Source organism: Dermacentor albipictus, chromosome 8 (assembly GCF_038994185.2).
Source record: "Dermacentor albipictus isolate Rhodes 1998 colony chromosome 8, USDA_Dalb.pri_finalv2, whole genome shotgun sequence".
Classification (NCBI taxonomy): Eukaryota; Metazoa; Arthropoda; class Arachnida; order Ixodida; family Ixodidae; genus Dermacentor; species Dermacentor albipictus.
The window spans coordinates 349,057-363,015 of NC_091828.1; the positions used below are offsets into that span (position 1 = coordinate 349,057).

Sequence of the window (13,959 nt, forward strand, 5' to 3'; positions counted from 1 at the left end):
GGTCCCCTGAGTTACTAAGCAAGGCAATATCATCAGCGAATCGCAAGTTACTAAGGTATTCTCCATTAACTCTTATCCCCAATTCTTCCCAATCCAGGTCTCTGAATACATCCTGTAAACACGCTGTGAATAGCATTGGAGAGATCGTATCTCCCTGCCTGACGCCTTTCTTTATTGGGATTTTGTTGCTCTCTTTATGGAGGACTACGGTGGCTGTGTAGCCGCTACAGATATATTCCAGTATTTTTACATATGGCTCATCTACACCCTGATTCCGTAATGCCTCCATGACTGCTGAGGTTTTGACAGAATCAAACGCTTTCTCGTAATCAATGAAAGCTATATATAAGGGTCGGTTATATTCCGCACATTTCTCTATCACCTGATTGATAGTGTGAATATGATCTATTGTTGAGTAGCCTTTACGGAATCCTGCCTGGTCCTTTGCTTGACAGGAGTCTAAGGTGTTCCTGATTCTATATGCGATTACCTTAGTGAATAGTTTGTAGGCAACGGACAGTAAGCTGATCGGTCTATAATTTTTCAAGTCTTTGGCGTCCCCTTTCTTATGGATTAGGATTATAATAGCGTTCTTACAAGATTCCGGTACGCTCGAGGTCATGAGGCATTGCGTATACAGGGTGGCCAGTTTCTCTAGAACAATCTGTCCACCATCCTTCAACAAATCTGCTGTTACCTGATCCTCCCCAGCTGCCTTCCCCCTTTGCACATCTTCCAAGGCTTTCTTTACTTCTTCCGGCGTTACTTTTGGGATTTTGAATTCCTCTAGACTACTTTCTCTTCCATTATCGTCGTGGGTGCCACTGGTACCGTATAAATCTATATAGTACTCCGCAGCCACTTGAACTATCTCATCCATATTATTAATGATATTGCCGGCTTTGTCTCTTAATGCATACATTCGATTCTTGCCAATTACTAGTTTCTTCTTCACTGTTTTTAGGCTTCCTCCGTTGCTGAGAGCATGTTCAATTCTGTCCATATTATACTTCCTTATGTCAGCTGTCTTACGCTTGTTGATTAACTTCGAAAGTTCTGCCAGTTCTATTCTAGCTGTAGGGTTAGAGGCTTTCATACATTGGCGTTTCTTGAGCAGATCTTTCGTCTCCTGCGATAGTTTGCTGGTATCCTGCCTAACAGAGTTACCACCGACTTCCATTGCACACTCCTTAATGATTCCCACAAGATCGTCGTTCATCGCTTCAACACTAAGGTCCTCTTCCTGAGTTAAAGCTGAATACCTGTTCTGTAGCTTGATCTGGAATTCCTCTATTTTCCCTCTTACCGCTAGCTTATTATTCGGCTTCTTATGTACCAGTTTCTTCCGTTCCCTCCTCAGGTCTAGGGTAATTCGAGTTCTTACCATCCTGTGGTCACTGCAGCGCACCTTGCCGAGCACGTCCACATCTTGTATGATGCCAGGGTTAGCGCGGAGTATGGAGTCTATTTCATTTCTAGTCTTGCCGTTCGGGCTCCTCCACGTCCACTTTCAGCTATCCTGCTTGCGGAAGAAGGTATTCATTATCCTCATATTATTCTGTTCCGCAAACTCTACACTGAGTGCCCCTGCTATTCCTAGTGCCTATGCCATATTCCCCCACTGCCTTGTCTCCAGCCTGCTTCTTGCCTACCTTGGCATTAAAGTCGCCCATTAGTATAGTGTATTTAGTTTTCACTCTACCCATCACCGATTCCACGTCTTCATAGAAGCTTTCGACTTCCTGGTCATCATGACTGGATGTAGGGGCGTAGACCTGTACAATCTTCATTTTGTACCTCTTATTAAGTTTCACAACAAGACCTGCCACCCTCTCGTTAATGCTATAGAATTCCTGTATGTTACCAGCTATATTCCTATTAATCAGGACTCCTAGTTCTCTTCTTTCCGCTAAGCACCGGTAGCACAGGACGTGCCCGCTTTTTAGCACTGTATATGCTTCTTTTGGCCTCCTAACTTCACTAAGCCCTATTATATCCCATTTACTGCCCTCTAATTCCTCCAATAGCACTGCTAGACTCGCCTCACTAGATAACGTTCTAGCGTTAAACGTTGCCAGGTTCATATTCCAATGGCGGCCTGTCCGGATAAGGTGAAAAATAAAATAATTCGAAATGGCGTTCATCATGAAACTCTGCAATAACCGTTAAATCTATAAGCAACATGAATGTCATCCGTTACCTCGTCTGGTTTTCGCCTAATTGCAGAACACTTTTCGTGCAAGATTGCCAACTGTAAACGAGAGTCGCAAGGCGTTGAGAAATTAAGCGATCTACTAAGGAGTCCATTTTCAGCAACCGAAGCGCAACAGCCAAACAGGAAGAAAAAGCGAAAGTTAACAAATTTAACCGTTGTTTATGAAAATATTTATACACCAACATCTTTTTATTTAAAGATGAAGTAGAAAAAACGCCACCGGAAGTGGAGAACAATTCCGTGTGCTTTGAATGACACTTTTACAGTTATCAGTCGAACCGCCTGACGTAGCCACTTCTATGCTGTGCTTATATAAGTGTCTTTCTAAGCTTCCGCAGGGGGGGGTGGGTGGTAGTACGTCTAGTTTCGCAGCGTCCTGCAACCTACGAGGTTGTACTGGACTGGCAGCCACCCATCGTTACGTAACTTCCCAAATAACAATACAAGTCATTTGCGGCACTTCACATCGTAGAGCATAAGCGAGAGATCCAAAAGAACTGTGACGGTCCCTCAAATATATATTTCTCTATAGTTCTTCCAGAGCTATTTAAAAAAAAACGCTACTATAGTCGGATACAAATTAAGTCTCTAGTGAAGCCGCGCCCACGCCCTCATAACCGCCAGCCACTGTTCCTCCGGGAGGCTGCAAATGATTCGTACTTCAAACTTTTTCTGTTACCCAAATAAGGCGGTAACCACAAAAATGATATTATCAGCGCGTAATTTTATACATTTTCCCTCGCGTATTACAGTGGAATGGCCAAACCCTAATTATTTATTGAACTGAAATAACATGCTTGCTTTGCTGCCACTATTTATTGTCAAGTTTCGCTTTAGTTGGCAGTGAAGTTTCATGAGTAAAACGGCTTCAGCAGTGAAATGAACGGCACCGCAGGCTTTTGAAGAGTGAAATGCTCAGACTCCATACACTTTGTCCATGTCTGTAGCACACCTCATTGTTTTCGCTATTGCAGAGTTTCATGATGAACGCCGTTTCGAATTATTTTATTTTTCACCTTATCTAACCCATATCGCGGTTATATGGTTCTGAGAACCTGTCAGCGTCGCGGCAAGCCATTACTCGAGGAAATAATGAAGCAAAAGAAAAAAATTAAACGCAATTGGCGTTTTCTCTGGCCGCAACTCATTCCACGTGCATACAGACCAGCTGACCACGAACCGAATGCCTTTCTTGGTCCCTGGATCAGTCTAAACGACGAAGGCTGCACTAAAGAAGCAACAGCGAAGCGCGTGACCGTCAAAAAGATGGTGACAACTGAATGCATCACGAGTTAATCACGTGGGCACCGAATCGATGACGAAACTGGCCTTCACACCCCAAAAGATGCCGATAACTACCGCCATCCAAAAGGTGTGAAAAAGGCAACAAAATGTTGACCGCGGAATAGCTGTCAAGTTTCACCGTTGATTTGACGGCGCTATAGAATGTGTGTGAGAAGTGGTGGCGTGGGCGGGAAGGGGGGGGGGGGGGGTATGCGTCTTAATTTGGGGAGGGGGGGGGGGCCCAGGCCCCTCCTTGGGTACGTGCCTGCCGAAAGTAGAAATGAGCTCGCGATGCAACGATGCTCTAGAACAGGATTTTGAATTGATAAGCGAACCAAAATGTTTGGTTAAGCTGACATGTCAAATCTCTCCGTTCCACTTGTTGAGTCAAGTGGAGGCGCACGTCTGTTAAAAAGTGGAGATATCGATGGCACATAAACAGAAGGGTTGAAATTTGGGCCAGTTGGTACATAATACATAGTTGCGCATGCTCTGTTGGCCTTGCTGGGACTACACCGATTCTAATAAACCTCAGTTGATAGTCCAGTCGTTGTGGTGTGAACCTCTCCTCTTGTCCTTTGTGTTTTTGACTGGTTTTTTCGTTCAAGCACATAAACAGGATGGTTCGCAACATTTTTTCTTGATTCTTGAGTTTTCGCTTGGTCACCACGGTCCTCCGTCAGGGCTATGGAACACAATTACAGAAGAACAAAATTGTCGCACTTTCTCATGCGAGCCGCAGTGTTGTGGGGAATGCAAGTAATCCCATTACCCAACAGGTTGAACGGCCCGTATCCAGCGCTCTCGCCTTTGCCCTTCATACGATCGCGATTGAAATCAGGAAAACTGAACGTTGTTATTCCGTCCTTTACGTTCATGGCAATTTACAACACAACAGTAGCGTCGATTGCGGCGTTTCTTCGTAGCGCGCGGAGCTATCGCGGTTACCGTCGCTTTTATACCATCAGTCTGACGAGTGAGCCAGGAAACGCTTTAAGTTCAAAAGCGCGTCCGACTAGCGTAGACATTCATAGCTCTCTGTCTGGGTGTTAAATGCGCAAAACACTCGCAATATGGACCAAAATCTAGTGAAATCGTTGTTTCGCAGTCGCTAGCTGCATAGGCAACTTAGCAAGGGAGTCAGGCTTCGCACTACTCAATTACTGCCTCTTCGCACCGGCAGGTGGCGCTACGCGTCTTGCAAAACTCCAGAGTCTGACGTCCATAAACAATTGCTTATACCCTCTCGAATTTCCTACCGAAGCCTCCAAAACAAGCTTGCATTGCATTGTAATCCTACAGATTCGTTGCGTTCGCAGGAAAAGACGTCTCATGTGAAAAAATCTTTACTGCAAATCAAAGCTCCGCGGTAACAGTGTTCGTCGGAGCGGATAAATCTTCATAAACTGTGATTGCTCCGTTTGCGTTGGAACTGAAATTGTGCGAGTCAGATTGCACATGCAAGTCCCGTGAAAACGAAGGACAAACATGATCTGCGAGTTGGCAGTCACAATTAACTTGTTCCGTGGCCTGTTTTCTGCCGTTCTCCGCTGCAAGTATCAGATTTTCGCAAGATAGGGCGCTGTGCATGTTTTCTCTGACTCGTGTTCAGCATTACCTTTGTGCTGCAGGCGTCCGAAAATATTGTGGACTTAGCTATTTACAGGCACTCCGGTTTCAAGCACGTCACGAGCAAGCGATAAATTAAGCAGCCCGGCAAATGCGCGGTTGGGCGCATTAATAGCGCGGCATCACGCTGCCAGAGCCGAAAACTAAAGAAACGCACAGTAACTAAATGTTTAACGCATGTGCGATTACACAGCGCGCTGCGTAGTGAAGCTTGAGGACAATACGTGCGGGCCTTCTCTATACCGTTGATAAACTTCTGGGAAAATGTGTAGGGCGATGTGCAACTCCATCTTACCCGCCCTTCCATTTTTTTCTCGAATGGAAGAGCGGGAAGGGCGGTTTTTTTCTTGTTTTGATGGACTTTTCTGAGCGTACCAAATGCGACCATTACCACTTTTCTATGGCTACCACGCTTTTGATGTGTGGCAGAGCTTTTATGTATAGAAGCCATTCGAATATGATTTACAAAAGTGAAACAAATTTTTTATCTGTATTCACATTACTTTGTTACAGAATGGTCTTCCGCAAGGTGTGGCGGTGTCAACACCACAAACGAAACAAAATTACTGCACGGCGCAACACTGACTGCCCAGCAAAACTCGATATAAAAATTAAGAAAGTGAACCCTGACACCCAGAGAAATGATAAGTATTTGTGCAGAAGCACTCCCCTCCCAGCTGTGATCAAATTGGCCGCAACACATAATTACAGCACAGAATGTGCTGACTCACTGAAGTTACTGCGTGCCAGCCCAGAAACAAGGACCGCATTCGATGCATATTTCGAGGCTGGTTTCACGCCTGCAGCTGCCATTCGGCACCACGAGGAGGCACTGGCAATGCAAGACAACAGCCACATTCTGCTAGCCAACGGTATGGTGAACCCACAACAAAGGAGTGTTTATCACTGGCACCAACAATGGAGGCAAGCAAAGTATGGTTCCATAGGAAATCCTCTTTCAAAACTCCAAGAAAAGTTGGCAGAATATGCAGCACAAGGTAAGATGTCATACCAGCTGTCGAACTGAACATGAATTGAGAATAGTACCAAACCAATGATTTTGAAGAGCATCTAAATCAAGAATAAAACCTAACAAAACCTGAGCAAAAAAAGTAACGGCTACTGGTTTGGAACTAAATGGATGAAGCATTTTCAGTAACATGGGTAAAGAAACGCATTATGCAAAACAAAACAGCTTTCCTTGCACAATCCATGCAAACCACACAATATCGGCAATTTCTTTAGTGCCTTTAAAATTGGCCAATTTTCACTGCTTATGAAATTTCAGCATTTTTTAAAATTTTATCACGAAATAAATACATAATGCAGTTGCACATTTCTTGCATTAATTTGAAAGAAACTATTTGAAGATTTGTCCTAAAATCTTTCTGCTTCATCACGTTAGCTACAATGGTCTTAAAAAGCCACCTATCTTGGAGTCACTGATGCGCTTGCTCAAAAAGCAGAGTTTGGCAATTAAAAAAAATGCTCTAGGCGATATAGATCAAAGTTTTCTTGGGCCAGTAGTTCTAACATCATAAGATTACCAAAAAATGTTTGGTGGTGTACAATGTTTTAGTTTTGGAGTGAGAAGTCTTTAAACTTGTATTATGTGTATTGAATAAATGCGCTTTTCCACCTTTAGTGAATCAGAATGTTTTTCAAGGAAATTTATGCTATGTTTAGCAAAACAAAGGTTGAGTCTTTTCTAGAGAGATATTTGCCCCCCACCTCATACAAAATTTTCAATGAAAAAAATAATAGTTGGGACCCCCCCAAGTCCTTTCCTGATCATGCCCTAGTCCGTGATTTTGTGTGCTGAATGTATATGCCCTTTACTTTAACTTTTAATAACTTTTTTGTTGCGGTATCTCTAAGAGATTCTGCAATTTTGTATCAGATTTCAGAGTATTTGCATTTCAGTGTACTTTTCTCATGAAGCATAAAAAAGATGACTATTTAAATTGACTGGTATATGTAGAAAACAGGCAAAGATTAACAAAGTGACAATGACTTCACTGTTCAGGGAGGGCAAGTTCAATTTTAAAAAAGTCATGTGCTAGCAATATACTACAACAGCCGGCACACTATAAAAATTTGGTGCAAGATGTAACAAATGTGTCGAACTAAATACGTTTCACATAAAAAGTGGCATTGTTCTATACAAAAAATGCATCAACCAACACAACTGTTATGACATGCAAGTTCAAACTGTCTTTCTAAATATCAGTGTACTGTTTCTTAAATTGTTTACAGTGGTCGTCAGCACTTGGCTTTGTGCTGTCTTGTTTCTCAGGCTTCTTTTAATTTTCTTGCTGCTAACACCTAAAAAGCTTCTTGGCGGTTTACTCGGTGATCCCCTCTTAAAGCCACAGTGATGCGGACAAAGCATTGACACAAATGAATGTTCTTCCTCAAAGCCAGGCTTGCTTAGTCGTAGCTGGGAAGTAAGATTGCATCACTTGGCAAGTAGAATTGAAGCAGCATTGCGTCTGTTTACAAAGTGGTACATGAGTGCACTCGCACGATGTCAGCAAACAATGCATACTTTTCTGAGTATGTGAGACATAAGACGACAATTTATTGTGCGTGTATGTGGGTGTGTGTGAATTTCTTAGTGAGTGCCTTAGGCTTTACCTGTGTAATTGTGCTGTATGCTTTCTTATTTCATTATAAACATTGAGATGCATAAGAAGTGAAGCATGTCTCGCTCAGCACTAAAATGGGTGGTGCTACCTTTATGTTTACTTTATCATTTAATTAGGCCCAACACAATGATTTTACATTAGTGACCAACTACTGTGTAGCGAGATATGTGACCTCAGTGCATAAAGTTCATGGTGCACCGAGAATGTACCATGGAGAAAACAAAAAAACGGCGTAATATTGGCTCATTTTGTCTATGTTGGATTTCATCCAATTTTGCATTCCTCTTGAGAACAATACAAACAGCCATGCCTGTATTTTTTCTTTCTTGGAGTTAAAAAATCTAGAAAGCTGCCCTTGGATCTCCAAGTGCACAGTTGTGGGGCCACTATTTTCTTGCGCGCCAAAAGCATTTGGGTCCCCAATTATGAACCTATGATTTGCAGTGGTGAACATTAGGATCTGTTGGAGGCCAGTAATTACCAATTTAAATCCCACTATTAAGACACTCGATGAAAACACTAAAGGGCACGTTCCTATCACAAAATTAGTCCATCCAGAGCACAAGGCAACACTTCATAAAAATTGAGATTAGCACTAGTATTCAGCCATTCAATATGCATTGGTATTACGCGATTTTAGCACCTTATGCACCACTTCACCACTGCCTACATTTTGTTGCTGCAAAGTGTAAAGAATGAATGAAATTACTTTTATCCTCTTTTTACATTTATGTATACCTGTTGGAAGCAGTTGAATTTCTTATGTATTCACTTGTGCATTTAGTCAAGTTTCCCAATATGACGTAGAAGCTGCTCTGAATAATGTACAGTAACAATATTAGCTGTTAAAGAAATTTGAGTAAACAGTGCAATAATAGCAATTGAAAAGCTCTTCACGTAACAATGTATTAAATTTATATAACATCTCATAGAAGCTTTTCAATTCACTGATACTCTTGCTTGACATTGTGAAATTCACTTGATGACCGTAAGCTCGCATTATGCAGGGACGTGCATCTACACAGCTGGCACACCAGACTGCTGGGTGGTGCTTGTGGTCACTCCTATCATGCAGCGAGCTCAGTCTCTGGATGCCGCTCAGGAGATAATATTTGTTGATTCAACCTCCTCGTGTGATGTGACAAGAAGCACAGCGACAATCATGCTTACCGCCACAAAAGCAGGTGCCGTGCCTATTGCTGTGTTGCTGCACAACTCTCAAACCACGGAGGGCTACAACCTTGCCTTCCAACTGCTCAAGGATAGCTGCCCATCATGCTTCGGCAACAGACAGGTACAGGTTCCTGTTAATGAAAAATTCAATCTTGTAGCTATCCACATTAAGTTACACTAGCTACTAGGAAACATAAATACCCAAGAAAGTGGATGGGGAAACAGTGCCGCTGTAGCTTAATTGGCAGAGCATCACACGTGAAATGCGTGGGGGATCGTTCCCCACCTAAGGCAAGTTGTTTTTTCATCCACTTTCATTTACGTTAATTTATCGCTTCTTTATTTCATTTATTAAGCACAACTAATTTCCCCTATGTCATCCTTGGTGTCAGTGCTGGTTGGCTTCTTAATTAACAGTAGCTATACATATAATTTATTGAGGCATTCTGAATAAGATCTGTTATAGGTTAGTGTTGGCCATGGCAAAAATCATGATCTCAGTGCTCCTTCTGAGCAACAGTGGTGTTTCAAACAGAAGACTGTTTCTTGCATTGTAAAAGGACTATTCAGTGGGCAAGTAGTGTTTTAGGCTAGCAGGGCAACCACTAGAGACAATTAGAAGGTAGGCTCATACATGCCCGTTTTCGCTGCATAGATTAAAACTATGGACAAGTGTTGTCTACAGGCGAAATATTCGGAAAAAAATTTCTTGCTGAGTTTCGGTATTATGCAGAAAGCTTCTGGCTAAATGTATTTCATCAACACTAAATGACAGGCACCAATCGTCGTTTGTTCGTTTAGAGCTGGACCACTGGACAAGGAGGAATTTTGGCAAGCGACTCGCTGTCTTTTGAAAGAGGAGACAGACTGACACAAGATCTCCGGCTGCAGTGTTGTCACGCACGTGGCGTAAAGCAAATGGTTCACCCATGGTTCACATATCACAAGCGCTGTCTGTGCATATAAGTGCCTTGGGATGAAACCCACTTCCAGTTTTCTGCCTCGTGTTCCTCCCCTGTTTCTGAAAAGGCTTCTGTGAAATATTTTTCTTTTCGTTCATAACGCTTATTCCAAACGTGTTTTGCACACTTGGACAGAAAATAATAGGCTCTGTAGAACACTGTGTTCCTAGTATCCATAATATATAAATATGGCAGCTCTAGTAAAAGAATACAAAGAATAACACTATACCAGGAAAGAAGCAAGGCTGAATAGGTAGCTTAGTGGCTATGGCATTGCGCTGCTGAATGCAAGACTGCGAGTTCGATCCCTACCATGGCAGCCACAAACAAGCCCATATACTTAGATTTAGGCGCGCGTTAAAGAATCCCACATGGTCAAAATTTTTCCAGCGTCCCCTGCGAAGGGTCTCATAATAAGTTAGTGGTTTTGCCACGCATACCACCAGAATTTATTTCACTGAAGAAAACAATGGGTTGACTTTGAATAATTACGACAGATACAAATGTTAGTTCAATAACGAAAATACAGTTGTTAATGCTCAAGTATTCACTGTGGCGATGTGTGGCCAAGTCATGGACCTTGCAGAATTTTGAAATAAACTTTTTTTTAGCTCTGGTGCTGCCGCAGAGTTGAGAACTTCAGGGACTGCCAGACAATCTAACAAATAAACTGCAAATGAGCATAGTTACCTTGGCCGGACTCTACAAGAAAGCGATGTTGTGATAGCCGAATTTTCGGTTCTGCTTAAGCCTCATAGAGGAGCTACTTTCCTAAAAATCATACTGGTTAGGATCACCATTGCATGCATTACTGTTGTGTAGTATTATGTTCAGGCACCTAAATCTGATGTCGCACAAGCACCAACGGCACTGTGAACGAGTGACTTGTGGTGGTGCGATTTAAGTAAATGAGGATAAGTGCATGCATGAAAGTGCACACTAACTGCCACATTCTCTAACGAGCCTTGACTTGAAGCTGCCCCACTGAACTAGGTTCTTCATGTGAGCTGGTTAGTACGGTGACATGTTAAGGCAGGTAAAGAACAAATGAAATGCTGACAGTGGAAAAAATGAGGACATTGAAGCTGCCCCTCGATTCAAAGTGGAGCGCGGCGCTTTCCATAAAGCAAACAATGCACTGCCGTCCAATAAAGCTCTTCAGTGATTACTGCAACTGGAAGTTGCTTGAGAAAAGCATCTCCACTCCATCGTATCAAACTAGATTCCGAGGGCACCTGGTTACAAAATTATGGTGTCCCCCACTTTTCATTTTGCATTCTTCATTTTTATAATGGTTTAAATTCGTCAAGTTCTATTAATGATAGGAAAAATAAAACTGTCTGGGAATTAAAGCAAGCTTTTTGGTTTTAGGTTTCAATTGTGTGGCATAAAAAACGATGGGCAAGGCATGAAGCAAGTGTTAACAACATTGTTCCAGCTTTCACCTTAGCGTTGTCAGCAGTTGCTACTGCACATACAGTTTAAAAATATTGGTGAAGTTTCTTTTCCAATAATTTGATTTATTCACAATTTGAATCGGCAGTTAGCATCAGAAATAGCCACTACAATAATGTTTCGACCATAGTTTTACTGACACATGTCCACTAAGTTCGGTGCCAGCTGCATTATAGCATTTGGTATGAACAAATGGATTCATAGCAGTGAAGATAATAGCCTAGCAGGTGGAGCTCAAGCTTGTTGCTACTCTAACTGCAATTGGTTATTGTCGATTGGGTGGCTAATTCATTCAATGTATGGCAGTGAGTGTTCTTGTAATGGTGTTGTATTTATCAAACATTAGAGCCCAGACAGCAAACTTCAGGTGTTTTAAATCCATTGAAAAAGCACATTTTCAAAATGTTATAAATTCTGTAAAAGCACAGGCGCAACACATAGATTCGACATCATTCTTACACCATTCATTCAGTATTTTATTTTAATGAAATAGAGTTATGGAGGAAAATTAGCAATGAATAGGCAGCAAAAAGCCTACTTATATATCTACATCGAGATGTTAGAATATATTTGCAATCTATGCAATCCTTATTGCAGGCTCCCTTAGTACTGATGTCGGACAATTCCCGTCCCGAAAAGGATGCCTTGAAAAAGGCATGGCCCCCAACAGAACAGCTCCTATGCCAGTTTCATGTGCTGCAAGCAGAATGGCGCTGGCTGACTGCAGCGGGTAACAAAGTCCCCAAGGAAGACCGACGTCAACTGATGGCTGCTTTCCAAAAGGTACAGAAATGAACACTTAAAAATTGCATGATGAAGTGACTGTCGTACATACCAAGAGGTGTTGAAATGAGGTAAAGTGCAATGGAAATGAACATTTTTTGTGACATCCTAGTAAAAAAAATTTATGTCGCATACATCATGACACTCATCAAGGCAGCAGAAATTACTTCTACTTGTGACATACAGTCCACTACCAATAAAAATAAAGCAGTGGCTGCCCTTGAGGTATTCAGGCATACAGGCCTCAAGACTTAAAAGCTATCCTGTGTTGACAGTGAGACTGCATGTGTTTTCTTTAGAAAAAAAAAACCTTACATCTTTGGGGCATGCGTATATTTGCAATGGTAGCTGCCACAGGCTTTCTTGCATTTCAGTAAGCTTGATTGTATGTTGAACATGAAAAAGTGCATAATGCAACTATTATTGCCGAGCCTAAAAGGAGGGAAAAATAAACTAAAATAAGCCTGCATCAACAGCACTCACCATGGAAACTTGGTAGAACATGTCCATCTGCTCATACTAATGACTATAATCAGCAGTGCCATTGCAAATATCCCAGCTCTAATGGGAGAGTAAGAAATCAAATACAAGAAGGAAAAGGGGACCTACTATTTGTGAGCAGTATTGCGTGTTTCTAGAAGCAAAACTAAAGTCGCTTATATATTTCTATAAAATCAGCTTTTTTCTTGTTTTCAATGATTCAATGCTTCTAAGCCCATCTGCAGACTGCAAAAAATGAAGGGCTGCTGGTTATATTTGTCCATTAGTGTAACAAATGAACTCATTGGCTACCTTTGAAACATTTATGCCATTAGGTCTCACAGCTTGTTAGACCACAGCTGATCATATCTTCTTTTCTAATTTACTAAGTTGTTAGATTTCTTGACTTTCTTACCTCACAAGGCATGTTTTACTAAAATGCTATCTTACCAAGCATAAAGTGATTGTTTTATTTAATATTTGGTCAATCATATTTCTCTCTCCCTCACTACTGAAAAAGATTTGTATTAGTACTTCTACTCCCAACTGTACAAGCCTTTGGGAAACTTGGTTTCGTCTACCATTTTTATTTTAATCTTAATTCCCTTTATTTCATATTTTGCAGGAAGGTAAGCCCACTGTATGATCAGCCCCTGCTAGCATGTTTGAATCTGTTTTTGTTTTCTTCAGCCCTGCTTGCAAATAACAGCAGGACCCATACCTGTCGTTTTTCTATATCAGCTAAATACCATCCTCTTTTCAGTTTATCCTCCCTCACCCTTTTTTTAAGCAATAACTTCCACTTGCTAGGTGCACCTTCTTATTCTCTTCGTCATCCCCACTCAGGGTGGGGTATAACCGTGAATGTCCTGAGCGAGATCCTACTTGCCTTGTAATTTGCAGATACTGTATGCAAAGGACAAGAGCCAGCTGGAAGCAGCAAAAGAGCACCTCCGCACTGTTGGCCATGAAGGTTATGTCCACAGAGTCGAGGCATTTCTTTGCTGTGAAAAAGAATGGGTAAGGATGTACCGAACAAATCTTGCAACAAGGGGGCACAACACAAACAACTATTCAGAAGCCTCAATAAGAATTCTCAAAGATGTCCTTTGCCGCACAAAGGCATACAATGCAGTTGCCTTGGTCGAGATAATAGTCTCGACTTGGGAGAAGTATTTCGAGACAAGGCTTCTGCGGCATGCGCACCACCGAGAGGCATCACATCGCCTCACGTTTGAACACCTGCTGCAAGATCTTCCAGAGCTGCCCGCAGGGAGTGTTACCAAATCTGGCGAAACCTACTATGTGCCCAGTTCCTTCAGCAACGCAA

At 42.0% G+C, this 13,959-nt stretch overlaps 1 long non-coding RNA gene across 1 annotated transcript; it reads right to left on the bottom strand.

The window, feature by feature from the left end:
• Positions 1-4,091: 4,091 nt before the first annotated feature.
• LOC139048346 (uncharacterized) lies at positions 4,092-13,644 on the bottom strand. Its single transcript, XR_011507626.1, has 3 exons — positions 13,519-13,644; positions 8,947-9,080; positions 4,092-4,184 (listed from the first exon to the last, which is right to left on the bottom strand). It is a non-coding gene; the product is annotated as an uncharacterized lncRNA (long non-coding RNA).
• Between the last annotated feature and the right edge of the window lie 315 nt (positions 13,645-13,959).